Source organism: Petaurus breviceps, unplaced genomic scaffold (assembly GCF_028583685.1).
Source record: "Petaurus breviceps papuanus isolate PSGF00001 unplaced genomic scaffold, PetGlider_PUasm1.0 90650, whole genome shotgun sequence".
Classification (NCBI taxonomy): domain Eukaryota; kingdom Metazoa; phylum Chordata; class Mammalia; order Diprotodontia; family Petauridae; genus Petaurus; species Petaurus breviceps.
In genome coordinates this window covers 1,264,834-1,288,393 of record NW_027187299.1, presented here as the reverse complement: position 1 = coordinate 1,288,393, position 23,560 = coordinate 1,264,834, and the positions used below count along the sequence as shown (strand labels likewise).

General features: G+C 41.6%; 1 long non-coding RNA gene across 1 annotated transcript in view; it reads left to right on the top strand.

Annotated features, from left to right (window-relative positions):
* The first annotated feature begins 528 nt into the window (after positions 1 to 528).
* LOC138143582 (uncharacterized) overlaps positions 529 to 23,560 on the top strand; it is a 91,308-nt gene continuing 68,276 nt past the window's right edge. The window contains exons 1-2 of the long non-coding RNA XR_011163735.1: positions 529 to 1,111; positions 4,584 to 4,885. This is a non-coding gene — a long non-coding RNA (uncharacterized lncRNA). The remainder of the gene's footprint in view (positions 1,112 to 4,583; positions 4,886 to 23,560) is intronic.

The following is a 23,560-nucleotide window of genomic DNA, read 5'->3' as shown; positions in this document are numbered from 1 at the left end:
TTCAGAGATCTGAGGGAGATGGAGATGCCCTTGACAATCTCTTAAGGGATACCTATGCTCTGCTAAATTGGTTTTCAGGAAGAGAAGGCAGGCATGTGGAGGGTGGAGGTTGATGGTGCTAAGTTCCCTATTTGCACTCAAAAACAATGAATCCTGGTTGGCTTGTGAGTCAGGATCTGAAAGTGTGATCCTGCTTTGTCATGGTAGGCAAGCAAAAACCATGTAAAAATCTGGAAAAGTGTCTTGTACTGAGCTACCTTATTTCTAATTTAATTAAAACCGAAAGAAAAATAAAAAGGAGGTGGGGAGGGTGGTGCAACCAACCAAGAACCGGGCAGTGTGGTCTGAGTCACTCTTAAAGTAAATCTTATTACACCTATTTAATAAAAGAAGGGGGAAAAATCGCTTGCAGAATGTCTTACCCAAGAATCCCCACAGGCAGGTGGAAGGATCCTGCCTGCAAAAGGACCCTGTGTACCAGAGAGCATCTGGCCACTCTGCTGCAGCCAGCATGGTCATAATGAGCCAATTTCAATTGAAATGAGATCAATACTATTCATTTTTCCTCTAGTCGGTTCCCAAGTGATTCATGAATCTGAAAACTAGTTCATGAATCAGAGCAGGGTGGGGTGGTGAGGACTGGAGGCGAGGGCTGGGGAATATGTGTGTGCAGTCGCAAACCTGGATTTCTTTTCATCAACACAGCTATTTAGTTGCATAATGCTAGGGCTTCTTGCTAGTTTAGACCAGTCTTTTAGGAAGTGGAAACATTTGTTCAGCTGAGGGCTTCTTTGACTAGGATCCTTCTAGAGTGGGAAAGAGTGATACCATATATGGGACTGTGCTTGGAGATATGGCCTCGGTTCCTCAGCCATAACAGTTGTGTGCACTCCTGTGAATGCATGGGCATGTGTGCATGCATGCATGTATGTACAAGTGTTCCTATTTCTCTGTTTCTCTAGGATGGCCTCCGTGTGCCTGTTGTGTGTGTGACACACACAAGATGTGGCACCGGCCATGGGTCCTTTAAATCTGAGCTGAGGCCAAGCCCATTTCTCTGTGGAGCTTCGTAAGGGAGCACATGATGAGGGCAGTTGGAAACCACAACCCTGTAAGTGCTGATTACAACCTACTAAGGAAAATGAGATTTTTATCTCGCAGGAATTCAGTTATAAAAATAAAATACAGCGTCTGGCTTGATTCAGCTAAACGTACTTGCACCAGGGTGTTTTTAATTTAACCGAGAAGCCAGGCAAGAAGAATGACCTAAAATACAGCGTTGAAAGAAAGCAGGGGGAGGCGGGGAAAGAAGGGAGGAAGGAAGGAGAGAGGTTATGAGAGAGAGAGAGAGAGAGAGAGAGAGAGAGAGAGAGAGAGAGAGAGAGAGAGAGAGAGGGAGGGAGGGAGGGATGGAGGTGGAAAGAGGGAGGGAGAGAGAGAGGGGGGAAAAATCACCCTCTTGGCAAATGAATGCAGCAGGGATGATGTCATTGGAACAGTTGGGGGAGAAAAGAGAAAAACAACTCTGCTGTACTAATCCTGTTTGCTGCCCTAAAGGGAATGGAAGGCAGCCAAGGCAGGGAGTTCTGGGAAACCATATAAGGGTGCCAAACAAGCTTTGCCGCCAACATTAGGAACTGACATCTTTGTTCTTTGTAACTTGGCTGCCTGCCAGAGGCCTCATTTCAGCTCTGCGGCATGATTACACTGGACATCTGCCAGCTGAGCTCTGTGAGCTCCTTTTCTTCTCTCCAAGCTTTTTTTTTCCCCTCCTCTTTCCTTTTGCCAAACATGCAGCAGTTACCATGGCAGTCGAAAGTAAAGTTAAAAAAAAAAACCCAACAAAGCAGAGAGGCACGCCTTTATCCAGATGCGCCACATGTGCAGATATAAAAAGCAACTAACCTATTAATCAGGCATTTCATAAAGAGAGAGAGAGAGAGAGAGAGAGAGAGAGAGAGAGAGAGAGAGAGAAAGAGAGAGAGAGAGAGACTCAAGCAATAGCAGTAAAGCTGGGAAAGGTGACCCAAGGATAAACAATAAGCATCCACAGCAAAAATGGCCCAGTATATACTAGGGAAAAAAAAAAGAGAGAAAAGGGCTTACTCCTCCAGTCTGTTTTCTTTCCTTCTTTTTAAGACATTGTGGGGTGCTGAATGTGAAATGGGAAATGCCCTGATTTCCACTGGAAACGTGTCCCCTGTGTCTAAAAAGCTTCAGAAACCCACATTCATAAAGCATTAAAGGGAGCAGTGATGGGGGCAGGCAGAGAAAGGGAGGAAGGGAAGGTGGCTCAGTTGAACTCTCTCGCCCAGGTGAAACACGCCGGCTGACAAGATCCAGCCGATTGGGGAAAAACGAAGGGCCTTTTTTCCTTTTTTTTTTCTGGCCTTAGGACTCTGTGTAGCCAAAAGATAATATTGCAAGTTACATGATGTACTGTACAATTAGCCACTATTCAGGATGCTTGCATGGAGGCCGAGGGGACTTGCTATTAATTTGTGGACCCTGCAGGAGCACAATGGCCTGCTGGATTCCTCTAACAGGAGGGGTGTGGCTAGACTGACCTTTCAGGTTTATTTTATTCTGCCCCTCCCACCCCCATCCCAATCCAAGATGCATCGAGTAGTTTCATTTTACAAGGAGACCATATATGAAAAGTTCATTGCCCAGTGATTTAGAGTTGGATCTACTATTTTTAATCGGGTTCGTTTTTCACCTGCCTGAAAAGTGGAACATCTCTTGGGAGGTGACAAGCCGTGATCAAAGGAAGGTCTCCAAGCAGATAGAGTTGGCTGGTTTCCGAGGGGAAGGTTACTGAGAAATAAGGCTGAGGTTGCCAGCTTTTCCCCCCACTGCAAAATCTGACACCCTTCAGCAAGATTCTCAGAGGGGCTGACCCTGAAATTCAGAAGTGGCTCCAATGGGAGTTGTCGACAGATTTGTTGCCCCTCTCCTGGCCCTAGGAGGGGAGGGCAGATGCAATGAGGTCTGTGGCAGCCTCTTTGGAAGAAAGCCTGGCCCATTGTTATCTTCAGAATGGCCACACCTCGAGCTCAGATCCAGGCTCTACTTTGGTTTCTCCTGAGTAGGCACCATTTTATCTCTTTTCCTGCTAAGGAAGAGGCCTGCTTCATCAGAGCAGTGCCTAAGGCTATCATGGTGAATCAGGAGGTAACCCTCAAACTCTTGAATCATTGTCCTTCCCATCCCCCCTTATCTCAGAAGAGTACTCAAGTTTTTACAGAAAGTGATCCCAGTCAGGGACTTGGCTCTTGAGCAAGTTATGCCAAACACATCCTAGTAGAATTAGAGGTGGTTTGACCACAGCAGTGAGTGCCTTATCAACTAAGGCAAGAGTCATTATCCATAGGGGTCTGGGGGAGGGTGGTATGTTGGCAGATTTTAGGGAGTCCATCGGGGAAAAATCACTACATCATTATTTTCAGTAATCTCTAATTGAAATTGAGCATTTCCTTCCTTTTTTTTTTCTTTTTGGAGGGGGGAAGGCAGGGCAATTAGGGTTGCTAGTTAGTAAAGAAATTCAATTATAAAAATAAAATACAGCTTGTGGCTTGATTCTTTACTAACTTTACTAACTAACTCAATGAGGGTTAAGTGACTTTCCCAAGGTCACATGACTAGTAAGTGTTAAGTGGATTTGAACTCAGGTCCTCCTGACTCCAGGGCCTGTTCACTGTGCCACCTAGCCTCCCCCTCCTTCTGTTTTTAAGGTAAGCAACAAACATTATTCTGAGAGAGATGTCTGTAGCCTTTACCAGACTGCCAAAGGCATCCATAACATAAAAAACAAAATGAAGAAGCCCAGCACCAAAGGGTGCAGGAGTTCTAGTCTTCATTAATTATTTTCTGCAACCTGAACCTAAAAAATTCTTTAGATTCTGAGGACAGGGGCTACCTAGACATATTAGGTGGTCATATCTCTTTGACCTATGCCAGAGAGATCAAGTTATAGCCTTTGGATCTTTCAGGATTACTAGCAGAGAGGTAGCCATTGGATATTAGGAGGAGAGAGAGAAGAAATGGGCCTGAGAGTCATAATATCCACAACAGACCACCATGATCCAGAGACAGCAACTTCTCCAGTAGCCTTGGAAATGTATGGGGGCTCATGAAAAATTGGTGGTAAGAAGGATGGAAAAGGAAGATCTTTAGCACAGTTTAGCTTAGATGAGAAGAAGGTAGAATTTAAATTTACATCCCTTGACTAAACTGATCAGAAAAAAGGGATTGGCAAGTCACAATGGAAAAATGAATGGACTGAATTGGAGCCAGAGAACCAGGTTCTACCGCTTATGACCTATATGACCTTGGGGAAATCATTTCACAATTCTGGACTTGTTTTCTTGTCTGTAAAATGATTGAATTGAGTCAGATGGTCTCTGAGATGCCTTCCAACTCTAAATCTATGCTCCTGTGATCAACTTACATTTTTTTTTAAGAAAGGAAATAATCATAGCTAATGATTACTAACATTTATCTAGTGCTTTAAGGTTTACATATATTCTCATTTAATGTTCAAAATAACCCTGTAAGATAACCTCTGATTACTCCCATTATAGAGATGAGAAGACTGAGGCTGAGTGAGGTTGCCTATAGTAGCAACCACTGAAATGTCTGAAGCAAGATTTGGATTTGGCACTCTATCCAATACCACACTTGAAGGCTTTGAAGCTCCTGTGCTGACATCATCCACATAAGTCTCTCTCCACTGATTCAGCTCACAACTCATCCCTACCTTCTTAGAAGTTTCCACGGGCTGCTCTGGACAAAACATTCATCACCTTATGGCCAGTTTTTGGATGAGGAAGCTCTCTACTCTTAAGTCACTTGAGTAGATCTTCAGATGACGGTCTATGAGGAGGTTTGTATTTGAACCCCTTCCCCTTAGATATCTCCCCCTACAGCTTGACCTCCTTTGGGGAGGGGTCACTTCCATGGCATTGTGAGACATTGGAGTAGAATTTGGGTGGAAATCCCAGGACTACATTCTTGATTGCATTGAACAGAGGGGGGAAAGTACTTTTAATTAAGCTTTACCAGAAAGACTATCATTTGTCAGACCATATATATAGTTCCATATATGTGGTCACTGGAGGGGTGATGGATCTCACAGGGTTAAAAAGGTAAGGGTGAATTTAAGGGCGGGGAGGTGGGGTTGTTGTCTTTTTTCTTTCAGCAGGGGGTGGCTCAAAACCACTTACAAATGCAGCCTTCACTTCAGTGCCAAACACAACATTCTGGAAACCGCCAAGACAACCACCTGAAGCGAGGGAGGGTTATTAACCTTGGAGCTACTGCCCCATTCAAGGCCTGGAAAAAAAAATCACATGCCTGCCCTGTGAACCAACACTGGGTAAAGAAAAAAAAAAAGCTTACTTGCAACTTTCTAGAAGTGAAATTAGGGCAAATGTCTCTGCTTCTACTGTGAGACATTTCAGTTCCAACATTTCCATGAGATGTGGGTCTGGGAAACTGAGCACCTACGTCCCCAACCTGCTCACCATCAGAACAAGCTGTCCTCCAGCCCAACACCCCTCATCAAAGAAAATCGACTTCCCATTCATTCCTTGGACAGCTTGGTCCCTAAGACTGGCTTTCCCTATGTTTAAGCAAGGAAGGGAGCCATATGCCCTGGTTTCTTGTTTTAGAGATAATCACTCTAGTATACAAGAGGAGGAGGGTATGCAGAGGGAGGCCTAGACCATGGAGAAGTAGGAAAGGATGCAGAAGTTCCTAGGAGACTTTTTAAAGCCAAGTAGGCATGTTGGGGTGAACTCGATTTTTCTTCATTGACTCCTGGAAGGTTTCATAATATTCAGAGTTGGAAGGGACCTCAGAGGTCATCTACTTCAACTGCCTCCCCTCCCCTTTTCACACATAGGAAATTGAGGCCCAGCCATGTAAAGTGACTTGTCCTAGGTCACCTACAACAACAGATGGGCAAAAAGCATTTAATAAGAGCCTACTGAGTACCAAGCACTGTGCTAAGTCCTGGGGATACAAATACAAGCAAAAAGAAAGACAGTCCCTTGTCCTCAAAGAGTATACATTCTAATGGGAAAGACAAAACATAAAAGAGAAGTGAAAAGGGGTAGTAGAGGAAATACTGGCCTGGGACTCCCCAAGATGGGGACCCCCACAAGGAATTCACCAATCAGAGAAGGGCTCCAGCATGGTAGAGGGGTGTTCCAGAGTGACAGAGCAGATGAAAGATGGCCCAAGGTCTGGAGAGTTAGAAGCAACATCAGGAGACTGATGAAGCATGGCTATTACAAGTAGCTAGGGGGTGCATTGAAAAGAACTCTGGACCTGGAATCAGGAAGACCTGAGTTCAAACCCCTCTCAGACACTAGCTGTGTTACCCTAAACAAGTCACTTAACCTCTGTCTGCCTCAGTTTCCTATAAAATGGGGATAATAATAGCCACCTATCTTGTGGTGTTGTGGTGAGGATCAAATGAGATATTTGTTAAGCCCTGAGTATGGTGTTTGGCACATAGTAGGCATTTAATTAAATGCTTATTCCCTTTCCCTTCCTTATTAGGGCTCTTTCTCCTCAGAAGCTATAAATTGATGTTACATCTAAAAATATAGGCATGAAAGCCGGTTCCCTCATCTCACTGCAGACTGAGATTTGTTAGTCACATGAAAAATAGGTTTCTATTCAAGAAAGGATTTATGAAATATATCCTATGGGCAGGGATAATAGCAACTGACATTTATGTAGCTGGCCTTTCAAAGTTTGCAAAGTGCTTTGCAAACATTAACTCATTGCAGTCTCACAACAACCTTGCTAGGTTGATACTACAGTTATTATCCAGATGAAGAAGCCAAGGCTAAAATAGGGTGAGTGACTTGCCCAGGGTCACATAGCTAGGAAAGATCAGGGACAAGGTTTGAACCCAGACATTCTGTGCTCTAAGTCTAGCCTGCTAGCCATAAGCATACCCTTGTTATCCAGAGAAATCAACGCAAGACACAATCACTCTGTGCTAGGGAGAAATGTTTTCATTTTACAGGAATAGGGAATAAAATCCCAAAGGATGCTTATAAACAGGTCTCTGGCCTACGTCTTCCTGTAATCTTTCATCTTTGGTTCTGGCTTTTTTCCCCCCTCATTAAGAAGTCCAATTTAATTTCTTGCTCCACCTGCATGGTAAGAATAATTACACACAGACATTAAGCCTGCACTAAAAATCAATGTACAGAGAGATTTCTCCTTGTGCTTTTAGTCATCACGAGGCAGCAGAACCATAAATAGAAAACATTTAAAATACTTCTCTTTCCAGACAGACAAATGAAACTCAGAGCTCTTCTCTCTGGCCTTGTCATGACTGTGGAGGCTTCGGGCTTCAGCAATAGCAGAGGATCAACAATTAAGATAAGGCTATCAGGCTGACTTCCCAGGAGCAGAGTCATTTTTTCCATACTAGGTAAAGGATGCCCGTACTGCTCGTTAGCACAAGGGATGATCAGCGCAATAAAGCTCTCTTAACTTCAGACATGGGAGGTTCCTAAGTACTGCTCCTGCTTTAATGACACACAAGAATATTTTTTCATTAGTGATAGCCTCCTTCCTATGCACCAAAGCAAAGAACCCCAGTGGACTGTTGCTGTCTCCTGCCTCTCTTGGTTTACATTAAAGCCAAGCTCCTATATCACAAAATCATTCTTTATAAAGCTGTCTTCTGAAGCCAAACTGTCCCCAGTTACTGGGGGAAAGGTTGTGGCCACTTTTGTATAAATGTAGGACTATCCCCAGGCAGGCTAGTATAGTGGTGATGGTACTGGGCTTGGAGTCATGAAGTACAAGGTTTAAATAGTAGCTAGGTGTTTCCAGACAAGTCATTTAACCTCAGGTCTTAACCAATTCCTCAAGCTTTATCTCAATATGGGGCAGTGGGAATTATCACTGGCTCTGGAATAGGAGAGCCTGGGTTCAGAATCTACTCTGACACTTACTACCTGCCTGACCTCAGGCAACTCATCTTGCCCCTCTTGGCCTCAGTCTCTTACTCTGTAAAATAAGGGCATTGGACTAGATGACCTCTAAGGTCCTTCCAGCCCCAAAACTATAGTCCAATGTTCAGTCCTTTACTAAGTCATAGATGGGGTACAATCAGTGTTCGTGGAGGTACTTTCTGTACTGGGTGTTCCCCACTTTATGGCACTCATATATACTTTCCATATTTAGCATAAAATCCTCTAGGCACTGGAATGAAAAAAAATCTGAGGATATAAAAGGACTAAAGGGCATTTAAAATCTCAGTCCTCTCAACCTCTATTTTGAAATCTCCAGTTTTGGTCAGGCCACATGATTCCAAAAGTACTGTCCCATGCATGAGCGACCAGCCAAGTCGGCACTTAGGAAACTTCTCCAGAAAGAAAAAAAAAAAGAGACTTGAGTGTTTATGGTAAAGTTTGAAATCTCAAAACACTGAATAATAAATCTTCCATCTGCCCAATGCCAGAGTCAGCCTCACATGCTGGGTCGGCTGACGAATTTATAACTTGATCCACTAGTAGCCAAATTTAAAATTGTATGATATAAGCACTTCAAGGGGAAGGGGGCTGGCTAGTCATCCTCTTAACAGCTGGGTCCCCCCACTGTAACCTAAACTCCTACTGTGGGGTGGGAGTGGAGGGGGGAAGCTGCAACATACCTTATATTGTAGGATGCCTTGAGTTTTCTAAAGCACTTTAATATCCACGTTCCATTTCATCCTTACAACAACTCAGTCAGGTAAATGGGGATAATTACAGCATCTACCTTATGGCACTCTTGTAAGGATTAAAATAGATAAGACAAGTAATGTGCTTTGCAAACTTTAAAACACTGTATAAATGCAGCTAGGTGTCACAGTGCATAGAGTGCTGGGCCTGGAATCAGGAAGATCTGAGTTCAAATTTGGCATCAACCACTTCCTAGCTTTGTGACCTCGGGCAAATCACTTAACTCTCTTTGCCTCAGTTTCCTCATCTATAAAATGAACTGGAGAAGTAAATGACAAACCACGTCAGTATCTTTGCCAAGAAAACCCCAAATGGGATCATCAATGAACCGAATGAACAACAACACTGTTATCTCCACACTCCATGGGTCTAGCCAAACTGACCTTCTCACTTATGATACCCCTTCTCTCTTTTCTTTTCCTTTACACTTCTTAGTGACCCCCATTCCTGGAATGCACACCTTTCTCGCCCCTACCTCCCACCTAGAGTCTCTCCTCTGTCTTCAAAACTTTGCCCGAGCACCACCTTCTACATGCAGACTTTTCTGATTTCCCCTCAAATTTACCTTGTATTAATTATATAATATTTATATATGCATTATCTCTTCTGATACAATTAAAGTTTCTTGAGGGTCTGTTTAATTACATCCAAAGCTTCTAGGACAGTGTCTTGAAAATAGCATGAATGAATGAGTGAAAAGTCATTTATTAAGTGTGTGGAAAGCACTGTGCTAAATGCCAGGGATATGAATACAAAAACTGAATGATCCCTGCCCTCAAGGAGCTGGCAGTTACATATAACTGTTTGCATATCATCTCCCCCTAAGACTATGATCTCTTGGTAAAAAGGGACTGGTTTTTCTCTTTTCTTTGCATCCCCAGATGGTAGCATGGTACCTTCAATTTAGTAGGCAATTAATAAATTTTAATGGAATGACTGCCTGCCATACAGGGAAGAGGGATGGGGGAAGGGTATTTTGTCTTGAAAAGTCACAATGATGGTAAATAGAGTCACTGGGGAGTAGATTGATAGACACACCCTTTCCAGTAGCGATGCCAATTGACTTGCTTATGGTTCTAAAGTGGTAGTGAAAGGGGCATGGCAGAGAAGGGGTAGCATGTATGGTAGCAGAGTTGTTGGTAAGAAGATGACCAGGGTGTAGAATATAGAGTAGGTCCTTAACAAATGTTTACTGAGTGATTGATGCTAAATTGGGTAGCATAATGGATAGAAAATTAACCTCAGAGTCAAGAGAACAAGTCCACCTTCTGACACACATTTGCTGTGAGGCTCTGGGCGAGTCATTTAACCTTAGGTAACTCTCTAACACTATAATTAGTACAGTAGACTCTGATCTTTATTGACAGATGGAGTTTCCTTTAAAAATGAAATCACAGATCCAGACTAAGATAAAATTTTTTAAATTCTGCCTTCCTAACCAAAGTATTCACTTGGAGAATCTTCTTCCAAAGGTGGGAGCAAAGAGAAAGTCTGCAGATGGTGTAAGGCTGCCATTGTTTGACTTTCTGACTCCCTTCCCTGTCAGAAAAGAACATCGAATACTCATTAAAACATCTCAACATGAGCAGAAGCATTGGAGATATTTTCCGAATTGCTTCCTGAATTTATATTTGTTAGAAAAGGATTTGGAGCAAATCCTGAATTCTGTGGCAGTGTCACCAATTCGTACCATTATAAACCTCATCGCCATGGGAACAAGTTACTTTTTCATAAACCCAGGAATTGCCTTAGTATTATCCCAGGAGCAGGATTCTAAAGAGAACAAGTGAGCTTCCCTTCACTGATGTCTAGATGGGTGTCAAAGGGGATGCTAAAAACTCCGATGAAAGGAATGCACGCTTCTTGATGTCTCCATGCTGCAAGATTTAGATCTAGGGTCTGACTTTCCTTCTTCTCCTTGGCCTAGGGCTTACTTCACAAAGAACTAGATGAAAAGCAAAAAGTTTACTGTCCCTGATGCTGACATTGTTCCAACAGATGACCCATGGAATATTTTACTTTTCATGCTCATGCCTGGCATATCCATTTTGATGTCATCTCAGTATTACCTCACCTTCCTAATCCAGGACTCTGCAAAGGGGAGGGAAGGGAATATGCATTTATATAGCCAGACACTGTGCTGAGTGTTTTGTTTTCTGTTTTTTGTTTTTTAACAAATATTATTTGATCATTTGATGAAAAGTGTATTTGATCTCCACAACAACCCTGCAAGGTAGGTGTTGTCACTATCATCCCCATTTTACAGTTGAGGAGACTGAGGCCAAACAGAGGTTAAGTGGCTTGTCCAGGGTCACACATCTATTACATATCTGATTACATAGCTGTATTTGAACTCAGGTCTTCCTGACTCCAGGTCCAGTGCTCTGTCTACTACTGTCTACTACTCTGTCTACTACCCAACTGCTTCTATGGATGCCCTTAACTTTGAATATCATAAGCCCTTTCCTCTCTCCCCATGTATCATAGTGTCCCTGTGTTAGATTGAGGCATCTTGCCATGGCCTCCTTATGTCAGTATTTCAATGGATCTGCTTTCCCTTTGTGGGGGCACTCTCTACAAGATTCAGTCCAGGTACACTTTCCTATTCTTTAGGGTTCCCATTCACTCCGTTCCATAAATCCTACAGAACAGATTTACCTACTACTAGAGACATTCCTGTCTCTTTTGATATATGTATTCTTAATACTGGTGTGGCTCAGGAGCTGTCCATTTGTTTTCCCTCATTCTCACCACATAACCAGCCCTTCTCCTTTCCCAGTCATATAGTTCTTTGATGAATCTCATGTCACTTCTTGCATTCAAATTGCCCTTGGTAACATAATGCATATGTCATGTCTATCGCATGTCTTTCTATTGCCCTTTGAGTCACCTGTGGACTGTGATTCTTCTGAAATCATGGTGCTCCAAACTTTGCAGTCCACTTGTGGTCCACAGGAAAATGTCAGCATTAGAGATGGCCTCTTATGGCGAGTGAATAGCTTGAGAGCAAAGAAAACACCAAACAAAACAAAACAAAAAAATACTGTACAGTTTTTCAAAGGCTTTTCTGCACAATCTCCTCCTCTTTTTGATTCTGGGGCGAGTTCATTGTCTTACTGAGATGGCTGGCCAGTCACATGTGCTGGTGGAATAGCTCCCTGGGCTTCCTGTCCTGCCATGGGCATTTTAGAGAATTCTGCAAGCAGACACAGGAGGGTCACTTGTCAGATATGTTATAGACAGGATTTCTGTTTAGATTTGGGTTGGACTGGCTAACCTCTGAGATTCCTTTAAGTTCTGTGACTTGGAGAGTCTGCAAAGGCACATACCACATATATGTTAGAAATTGTCTAAGATTCTGTGACAGAGGCAACCACAGAAATATCAACCTGTTGAATAGCAACATGAAGTGGGGCATAAAAGATCAACACACATGGTTATCAGTGGTGATTGCCAGGATCATGGAAAATGCCAGGAACAAAATCCAAATAGGTGAAGAATTCTCTGTCCTCGGTAAGATTCATGGTCATTTAAAACTGGTCAGCCTCATCACCCACACAGAAGAAACAGAGTGAATTCAGAGCACATATTGCCTTACCTTCTTAATAGTCTGCAAATGAAAAATTTTCAGAAAGTAAATGGGATACTCAACCTCCATTCTTATCTATCATACTGAAATTTGGGAGCTGTAGAGTGGAAATCTTCTAAATTTTATTAAAATAGCAATTTAAGGCTGATGCAGATGCTCCCCTTATTTTCATATCCCCTTATAAAAAAGCACAGAAAATCCTTAATAAAAACTTTTGGATTGACATACACAAGGATTTTTCTAATTAAACAACAACAAAAACACTGTCCTCTCCCTATTGGCAAGAAAGTAAATTATATTAATTCTATATTCCAAAATTCTCTTTTATTCTATTTTTCTAACCAAGTCAGGATAGGGCCTTGAATCTAGATTCAGGAAGAACTAAGTTCAAACATCTTAGAAGCTGTGTGAATCAAGGAAAATCATTTAAACTCTCTGTGCCTCAGTTTCCTAAAAAAAAAAGTGAGGAAGTTAGATCTAAGGTCCCTCCTACCTTGAAATCTGTGATCTTTCTCTCACCCAACACAAATTGTTACTTCTCTGGAAAAATAGAAAATAACTGGCTGCCTTAGTGGTGCACTAGCAAGAAGGATCCATGAGAGATTAAAAATTTAGGAAGACTAGAAGGATGAAAGAAAGGAAGTCTATATACAACTTAATCTTAAATGCTTTTCGTGATATGCCATAGTCCTTTTTTCCCCTTATATTCCTCTGAGTATTTTGTAACCCAAACACTACAACATGAAAATTCTGCAGTCCTATTGATTTCTTTCTCCTCCAACTCATATTGCAATCAATCAGTCAGTAAAGTGTTTTTTTTTTAGCGTATGCAAGGTACCAAGGACTGTACTAAATTACCCACACACATACATATATACACATATGCATGCATATACATATGTACTTACATGCTTTAATAGTTTTCAATTGCACTGTCTTTTGGAACACTATATATATGTGTATATATATATATATGCACACATACACATATATTCATCTATATCCTTAATGCACAGTAGAATCTCTTGTACCTTGTGAGTGCTCAAAAAAAAATTGCTGATTGATTACAAGATCATATAGGTGATGTAGTAGATAGTGTGATAGGCCTGGAGTCACAAAGATCTTCCTGAGTTCAAATCTGTTCTCAAACACTTACTAGCTATGCGACCCAGGGCAAGTCACTTACCTCTGTTTGCCTTAGTTTCCTCATCTATAAAATGAGTTGTAAAAGGAAATGGCAAACCACTCTAGTATTTTTGCCAAGAAAATCCCAAATGGAGTCATGAAAAGTATAACATGCTTGAAATGATCGAACAAATCTCTGTGTGTTTGTATACATACATATATGTGCACATGTGCATATCGTGTTTCCCCGATAATAAGACCTATCCTGAAAATAAGCCCTCCCCTTACTGTGTAAGATTCCTCTAAAATAAGCCCTCCCCTGAAAATAAGCCCTATTGAGATTGCTACTGTAGTAAAGGTGATCCCCTGCACTACACGCTACATTACGGTACCCTCTGTATGCACCATCCCCCCCCCCCAGGTGAAACGCACGCCGCGCTCCGAGCTGCATCCAATCAGAGCTGCAGCAGTGAGCGCGTCATCCTGTTCTTTATTGAATTCATTATTGAATAAAGGTACATTTTTTTGTTCACATTTACCTGTTTATTAAAATTGCTGTCAATGTTCATTAAAATGAGCCCTCCCCTGAAAATAAGCCCTCTGGTGTTTTTCTATCCAAAAAAATAATAAGACAGTGTCTTATTATCGGGGAAACACGGTATATACACACATGCACACACATAATGTCCCAAAAGTCTTCATGCAATTTTAAACTATCAAGGCTTATATATGTATATCCTCACAAAATAGCAGTATAATAGCAGAACAGTGAGACTAGGAGGCTGAAGATATGGGCTTCAGGTCTGTGATACTAGGCAAGTGCCTGGAGTCTCCCTGGTCCTCAGGCTCTTCATCTTTAGAGTGATGGAACATGACTAGACAGTCTCTAAGGTTCTTTAAAATGACAATGTGTCATGATTCCAAATGATTAAAAAATCTGCTTGGGGATACAAGGCATAGACATAAATAAACAAATATTATAAGGTAGTATATCTCAGTGCCAAATGGGTTGGTACAGATAGTGCCAGAGAAGTTGTTGGGTCCAGTATACTTTGAACTAGAAGCTCCCCTTGAAATCCTCTCTAACCCTGAAATGCGGTTATCATAAGTGCAAGTTCAGAGGTGGAAGGTCACTGATGAGACTGTTCTGTCTAACTTATTGTCCTGTTCACTAGTTATCTACTGCATACTTTAGCTATGCATAGCATCAAAATATGTATCAATACAATCAAGTCTAGGATTTTGCCAATGTGGGGAGTTCCTCCATCAAAGCAGATCTCACTCCATCATAAAGAGTTGGTGTGACATCTCCAAGGTCACACAGTAAGTATCAAAGGCAAGTCTTCCTGACTCCAAATCCAGCACTCTCTCCATTCATTTCATCCCACTGGCATTATTTTCATTATAGATGTGTGCATAGATAAAATGTATACAATATAAACACTACCTTGTTGGTTGTTTTTTCCCATAGTCTCATAAAATTATTAATATGGAATTGGAAAGGATTTTTAAAGATCTTTTGGTCCAATACCCTCATTTTACAATTTGGGAAATTGAGACAGGTTACGTGATTTGTCCAAGGTAAGTAGGATAGCCAGGATTTGAAATGAGGACCTCTGGCTTCCAAATCTAACACTCTTTATTTTTGGCATGCTGGACTCTATGCACATATTTTATGTCCTCTGAAGTCCTTCAAAATGACAAATACAAGGCATGGACATAAAAATAACAAGCAATACCATGCAGTAGTATGTCTAGCATATCATATACATACATATATACATATATAGTGATAAGAACACCCACTTATATTGGGCATTCTTGGTTACAAAGCTCTGTACAGACATGATCATCATGGACACCCTGAGAACTAAGCAACCTCCATCAAGTATTATGGTTTCCATGTAATAGATGAGGAACCTAATGATCAGAGAAGATATGTGATTTATCTAGAGTCACACAGTAAAGAAATGCAAGAGTGAAGACTCAAATTCAGGTCCCTTCCCAAGTCTAGGGCTTTTTTCAGTACAACATATCGATTGCTTCATCTTTCTCTCCCTTCTCCTTCCCTTCTTTCCTGCTCCATGCACAGTGACAGACCCATCATTGCTGTTGTTCAGTCATTTTTTCAATTGTGTCCAACTCTTTATGACCCCACTTGGGGTCTTTATTTTTGGAGGGGAGAAGGTAAGGCAATTGGGGTTAAGTGACTTGCTCAAGGTCACACAGTAAGTATCAAGTGTCTGAGCCCAAATTTGAACTCAGATCCGCCTGACTCCAGGGCTGGTGCTCTATTCACTGTGCCACCTAACTGACCCTCAGTTGCGGTTGGGAGTCGTCTTCTTGGCAAAGATACTGGGGTGGTTTGTCTTTTCCTTCTCCAGCTCATTTTAAAGATGAGGAAACTGAGGCTGACAGGGTTAAGTGACTTGCCCAGGGTCACACAGCATAGTAAACATCTGAGACTAGATGCGAACTGAGAAAGAAGGGTCTTTGTGATTCCAAGTTCATTACTCTATCCACTGTGTCACCTAGCTGCCTGATGTACCCATAGTAGGATCTTAATAAGTATCTGTTAGTGAATTAGACATAAAACACAAGCCTGAGAAGCAGAAAATAAAACTGGCTCACCCAGTTATACTGCTCATGGTCAGTGAAGTGCTGACGACTGAAAGACATATGTGAAGGGTCACAAACTATGATTCCACGCTCAGTTCAATTCACTCATAAGAATGGCTGAAATAATCAGGCCACATATGGTTGTTTGAGCTATCCTAATGACCACACTTGGATTGGCCATTTGTGATATGATTGATAGCTCAGAGTCTACCATTATAATGGCTCCAAAAATTATCCCAAACTAATTTGAAAATAATCCCATTCAGCCATGCTGTATAATTGTGGCCAACCAGGAGCATTTGATTTGGTTGACTTTACCTCCTAACACACTAGCGTGCACATTTGCATTCCTTTATAAACAATAATAAAGGTGCCAGGAAAGTTTTAAGGGGAGACATTTTTTAAAGATAATGGGGAAAGCTTTGAATGTTCAGCAAAAAATACATCCATGTGGCCAACATAGATTTTTAACCAAGTAAACTGTGCTACAAAGAATCAGCATAAGGCAAACACTTACATTATCTACATTTCCTCATAACTGCATGAGATAATATAAAACTGCAGGAAGTCTCAGGGAGAAAGAATAAAATGCATTCTATTCAACCCCTGGCATCCCCTCCCCCTGCCTGTCTTAGGAAAATCCTTAAACAAATTAGGAGTTTTGCAAGCTGTGAAATAGCCAAGCCTAGCACCGAACCGTGCAAATTGCCAGGTCTGGCCTCCCATTTCCAGAAACAAAAATCGACTTCGTAGCCACGTAAAACCTGTTGGAGTTGGGGGTCAGACAGGTGAAAGAGAAATGGAGAAAGTAACAAGGCAAAGCAAAGGGGCTTCGGGATTTTCCTGGGACTGTCTGTATTTGGGGACAAGAAATTCCAGTCTCTGAAGAATCTTTCCTTAGGAAACAAGGTGGATACCCTAGTCCTGCCTGACCTTGGAAAACCCTGTTCCTGTGGCTTGGTGAGTTAAAGGTGGCTATGGCCAGAGCCCAAGCACCAGGCAAAAAAAAAGTGATATGTTTTCTGAGACTCAGAGATACAATGGAGCACAGTCCAAACCATAACCCTCCTTCCTTGAGGCAAAAAGCAAAGGCTTATTTGTAGTCATGGTTGAGGACATTTATGGAAAGTTCTGTACAATCTCTACAAGCTCTGTAAACCTGGATCCCATCAGCAGAGCAAACTACATTCTGAATTCACATATTGAGTTCATAGCATTGTAGATTTAGAGCTGAAAGGGAAGTTAATTCCCTCACTCTACAGACAAGGAAACTGACTTGTCCAAGGTCACATTGGTAGTTAAGTAGAAGAGCTAGATCTTTCTCCTGAAACACATTGCCCCCTTGCTTGTTTCTGTACAACAAAAAGAGCCAGTTTGTTGTATAGCTAAATCTAGGAACTTTTTAGCTTTTGAGATGAAGGGGATATATGATAACTTATGAAATATACTATGTCCATTTCAAATGTCAGCGTCTGTTCATTGGAGGCAGCTGGTAGTGAAGTGGATAGACCTCTGGGCCTGGAGTCAGGAAGACCTGAATTCAAATTTGACTTTAGACACTTAAGTAGTTGTGTGACTCTGGGCAAGTCACTTAACCCCTGTCTGACTCAGTTTCCTTAATTGTAGAATAGCACAATCATAAGGTTGCTGTTAGGATCAAATCTGATAATGTTTGTGAAATATTTGGCACATAATAAGCACTTAATAAAGGTTTGCGCCCCCAACCCCACCCCCACCCACACACTCACACATTTGGAGTTAATAAAGAAGAAAGAGGGATAGGGCATCACATAGCCAAGGACTGTAGGTTGAACTAGAATTCAAAATCTCTTCTGGCAGACATTTTATGACTGTGACATTTCCAGGAAGGACAGTGGAAGGCAGAGGACTGCTTCTGATGAAGTATTTTTTAGGGGAAAAGATGGAGGGATCGAGAGTAGAGAACAATCCTATGACTTCATCAGTGTAAGTAGCTACCCATGAGGAGCTTCCCTTACCGATGCAAGTGGACTCCTTCACAGCTTATAGCCTTGGATTCTTGGAGGTTAAGTAATTTACCTATGGGATGGAATGAGACTGGATGGGACTGAGGCAGGATTTGAACCTACATCTCCTTGACTCTGAGGCCGGCTGTGTATCCACTATGTCATGCTGAAGAATTTAAAGGCACACAAAAAAGTGAATAATTCTAACTCAACAACTATTCATTAAGTACAATCCATATGTAATGTCATGTGTTTGGTGTAGAGAAGGCTATAAAAGTGAATATGATCTGGTCCTGCCCTCAAGGAGCTTACAATATACTAGGGAAAAATAGGACATAATGCACAACTAATTAATTCAAATTATAACAGGAAAATAGATAAATGAGACCTGAACAATATGCGATGTAAATTCTACAGAGAAAAAGATTATTTCTGGTTGGAGAGACCAGGGAAAGATTTTAAGAGGGAGGTGATATTTAAGCTGAGTTTTGAAGGATGGGTAGGATTTCAATTGGGGGGGGCAGTGGGGAGGAGAGGAAAAAGGGGAAAAGGGCATTCCTGGCTTATGGAATGCATGAATAAAATAAGAGATGAAGGAAAGCATAGAATGTGAATGTGGAATAGTGAATGGCCCTGTTGTATATGAAGGGAAGGAACATAAGAGAATACAGGAAAGATAATATAGAGACAGGTTGGTGAAAGACTGGAATGTCAGACTAATGAGTTTGGACTGTATTCAATAGGTAATAGGAAATCATTGAAGAGTTCTGAGCAGTAGAGTGATCTGTGCATTAAAAAATTCATCTGCCAGCAGTATATAGGATGTATTTGAGGAAGAAGCCTCTGGATTGGGAGACTGAATAAAAGGTTATTGTAATAACAGATAAGAAATAACAAGGTCTTTATCTAGAGGAGTAGCAAGTCAGATGGAAGACAAGGGGTAGGGAGTCAGATATAAAACATTATGGAGGTATAACAGGATGTGACAACTAGTTACAAAGGAGCAATGGTTGCAATGGTTTGAAGCTGCAAATGGTTGATGTCAGAAAAAAAAACTTCCCAACAATTAAAATTGTCCAAAGATGGAATGGTCTACCCTGAAAGGTGATATGTCCCCTTACCTCACCCCCTTCGTAGGGCTTCAGGTAGGCTAAATAAATTAAATATGCTATTGTGGGGATTTCTTTTGGGTATTTGTTACACCAGAGAACCACCAAGTAGCCTTCCAACCTTCAAATTCTGTGGTTCCAATTGACTGTGGAAGAGAGAGAGAGAGAGAGAGAGAGAGAGAGAGAGAGAGAGAGAGAGAGAGAGAGAGAGAGTAAAAGAACATGGATGTTTATCACATAGATAACTGGGAAATGATACTTTTCAAAAGAAATAGGGAACTGGGGAAGAGGAACATATTCAAGATAATGCATTTGGTTGTATACAATATACTTAAGGTGTTATCAGAGTATCCAAGTAGAGATGTCAAATATGCTGAAATTGAAAATTATAATCTGGACCTTAGTAGAGTGGTCAGAGCTTGGAATATCTATTTGCAGAGGTAATAGATGAAGTTGTGGAAGTAGACAACTTAGCCAGAGGAAAGAGTATAAAGAGAGAAAGGAAAAGGCCCAAGGAAGGAATCCTGGGGAACACCAATATTTGGGTGATAAGAGGCACAAGAAGACCCAGGGGAGACAGAGAAGACACAAAGAGTTATTAGGAGGGTCAAAAGAGTTAAGTAACATGGAAACCAGAAAAGAGAGTTTCTATAAAAGGGTTAGGGAAGAGTCAACAATGTCAAATATTCCCAAGAGGTCAAGGAGTTTTTTGGGACACAGAGAGGGACATTGAATATAGTGATAAGGAGATCACTGGTAACCACAGAAAGAGCAATTTAGTAGAATGATAGGGAAGGAAGCCAGCCTGTAAGAGTTTGAGAAATAAGTGGGTGGTGAGGAAATGGAGTCAGCAAGTGTAGACTACTCACATAAGAATTTTGGCAGTAAAAAGGAGAAAAGAAATGGGATAGTAGCTTGAGGAAATTAAAGAATTATACGATCGTAGACCCTATGAGCTGGAAGAGACCCCAGAGACCAATTAAGGGAATGACTTTTTTTCTTAATAATGGGGGGGACCTGAGTATATTTGTAAATATGGGGTAAGAGTCTGTGGGGGGAGGGGCATGCATGGAGGGGGAGGGAGGAGGGGGAAGGATGGGGGGTTATTGAAGATGTATGAGAGGAAATCACTGATGAAGCAAAGTCCTAGAGGAGGTAGGAAGGGATGTGATCAAGGACACATGCTGGGAGTTTAGTCTTGGCAATGAGGGTGGATACCTCTTCCAGAAAAAAAGAGAGGTTAACTGAAGAGACAGAGGAATTTGGAGTTTTGGAGGAGGAAAGTTAGAAGACTTGCAGATAGATGACTTTTAATCTTCTCAGTTAAAAAAAAAAGCAAGGCAATCTGATGAATGTGCAGAGGGACATAGAGCTCAATCAATTAATTAGCAGGCATTTATTAAAGCACCTACTAAGTGTCAGGCATTATGCTGATTGTTGTTGTTCATCATTTGTTCTCGAAGAGGACCAATGACATTAGGAGGATGATGTCTTGACTTGCAAGTGAATTGGATTTAAGTGAGGCGGGATGTTTAAAGTCATCGGCCTCATTGTCTCCTCCAGAGTCATCAGGATCTAGTGTTGAGACATAGTCGAGATGACTGGAAAGGGCCCAGAACTAGGGATGGAAAGACACCAATGAAGGAGTCCTCACCCTTGCATTCTCTTAGGGGAGACAACAGTACATATACAAAATTGACAACAGCAGAGAATTATTAGTACTTGGGGGAGGAGGAGGGAGAAAATCAGGAAAGTTCCCCCATAGGAGATGTCATTTGAATGGAGATTTGAAGGAAAGTAGTCATTTTAAGAGGCAAAAGTGAAGGAGGCGTGTGTTTCAATAATGGGGGACAGATTTGTGCAAAGACAGAGATGAGAGATAGTGTCAGTGGTGAAGAAAAGAAGGTTAATATGTTTGGATAGCACAGTGCAGCAAGGGTTGTAATGAGGAATAAGACAGAAAGCTAGATTGATGCCATGTTGTGAAATGCTTTAGAAGACAGAGGATTTTGTAATTGGCCTCACAGTTAAGAGGGAACCACAGGAGTTTATTGAACAGGATTTGGTTAGGCCCACGTTTTGGAAATACCACTTTGGCAGCTGTGAGGAGGATAGATTGGATAGGAGAGAGACTTGAAAAGAGGAGACTTCTTTGGAGGCTGTTACAATAGTCAAAGTGAATGGTGATAAGGGCCTGAACTAGGGTGGTTGCTGGGTGAGTGGAGAGAAGGGGAAATACACAAGAAATGTTATGGTGGAGATAAAAATTACAAGACTTGGCAGTACAGATGAATGAGACATGGCCACTGCCTTTTAGGAATTTATAAGCTAGTAAAGAGGATAAGACATGTACACAAATTGTTGCAATACAAAATAGATTGCCAACAATGCTTAAGATGGGTGGGTAAAAGGTTCAGTCTAACAATTATTTAAGTAAGTGTTTGCTATATGCTGGGCACTGAGTTATGGAGATAGAAGGGAAAAAGTGAAACAATCTCTGACCCCAAACCACATGTGTTCTATCTGTGTAGTAGCATTTAAATGTAGGAGTACTTATTGCTAGAGGAACAAGAAAAGGCTTTATGGAGAAAAAAAGAGATGGTGACAGGAGCGGGGGGATCTTGAGAAAAATGAGAAAGGCTCAAAATGACTGTTATGGGAAATGTGAGAAGTCATAGGGTCATAGATTTAGAGTTGGAAGGAACCTTAGGAAACATTTAGTTCAAGCCCCTTATTTTATAGAAGGGAGAGGACAGCTAGGTGGCATAGGGGACAGATTACTGGGTCTAGAGTCATCTTCTTGAGTTCACATCGGGTCTCAGACTCTTACTAGCTGTGTGACCTTGGGTAAGTCACTAAACCCAGTTTGCCTTTTTCCTTTTCCTGTAAAATGAGTTAAAGAAGGAAATGGCAAATCACTCCATTATTCTTGTCCAGAAAACCCCAAATGAGGTCGTGAAGAGTTAGACACCACTGAACAGCAACAATATATGGTTCCTACTATGTGCCAACTACTGTGCTGAACTGTCAGAGGAACAGAGGATTTCAGTGTGGTGATGACTGATTGGATGACCACGAGAGCTAGGCTGGGTAGGGACGCAAATAAATCCAGATTTGGGGTGATAGACCATAAGAATAGAGAGAATTTGGGAAATCGGAGCTCATGATGAAGATGAAGGGCAGGATCAACAGGAACTTGAGAGTGAATGAAGTGGAGAGATAGGATATTATGGTAAGAGAATGGAACTTCAGAGTTTAGAATCTCCAAGGAGGCACAGTCCTGGGTAATGGTGAAGTGTACATGCTGGTGAGGAGATCCACTCCAATGGGGTTGAGATTGAACAATTGTGAGGCTAGGGTCTTAATAAAGTCATTCATGTTTCTGTTAAAGTCATGGATGAGAATGCCAGGGGACAGGGTGGAAGGGAAAATGATGAACCAGATATTAGCATAGTTGAAGGAGGTGGGAGACTGTCCTGAAAGTTGGAAGATGACAGAGGGGAGAAGGGAAAGGTGATATAATCAAAAGGCATAAACAACAGCATGAATAATAAATTAGTCCTGGTACTCTACACATTTTATGGAGAAAAACTAAAACAAAACAGATAGGACTGGTGTCACACAAACACACACACATTAAGAACAGAGAGCCATAGGATTGCAGGATTTAGAGTTGGAAGTGTCCGTAGAGATATAACTCAATCCCTCATTTTGTAAATGAGGAAACTGAGGGCTAGAGGGGTTCAGTGACCTGCCCAAAGCTGCACAGGTGGTTAGAAGCAGAGCCAGGATTTAAATCTGGGCCCTCTGACTCCAAATCCAGCTGTCTCTTCTCTGCCCATCTATGGGCATTGATTTCATCTTTTTCCTGTACTTCTCTTTCATCCTAGGCTGTCCATTTGATCTTTATGTGGTGCTCTCAGGCTTCCTCCAGGCCTCCTTTTCTGGGCTACCATCCAATGCTCATTTTTCACTCTTCCTTTTCTAGTAACTGGAATCCTTAAAAGGGGGTGAGTGACCAGTTCTCTTTACTTCTCTTCTCTACTCCTGATAGGATGAGATTCATTTGCCCAATGACTGAATCAAAACACAAAAATAATTCCTTTCTCTCAGGTCTTCATCCAGTGTAGTTCCGTTGACACCATTTTCTACCTCTCCAGAACAAAACTACCATCTTTGGTTTCTCTTCCCTATATGTGTTGCCCTATCCTACTAGAAAGTAAGCTTCTTGAATGCAGGGGCTGGTTTTTTTTTTTGTTTTTTTTTTTAAGATCTTTGAATCCTCAGCACAGTGAAGTGCCTGGCACAAATCAAGGACTTAATATATATTTTCCTTCCTTCCTTCCTTCCTTCCTTCCTTCCTTCCTTCCTTCCTTC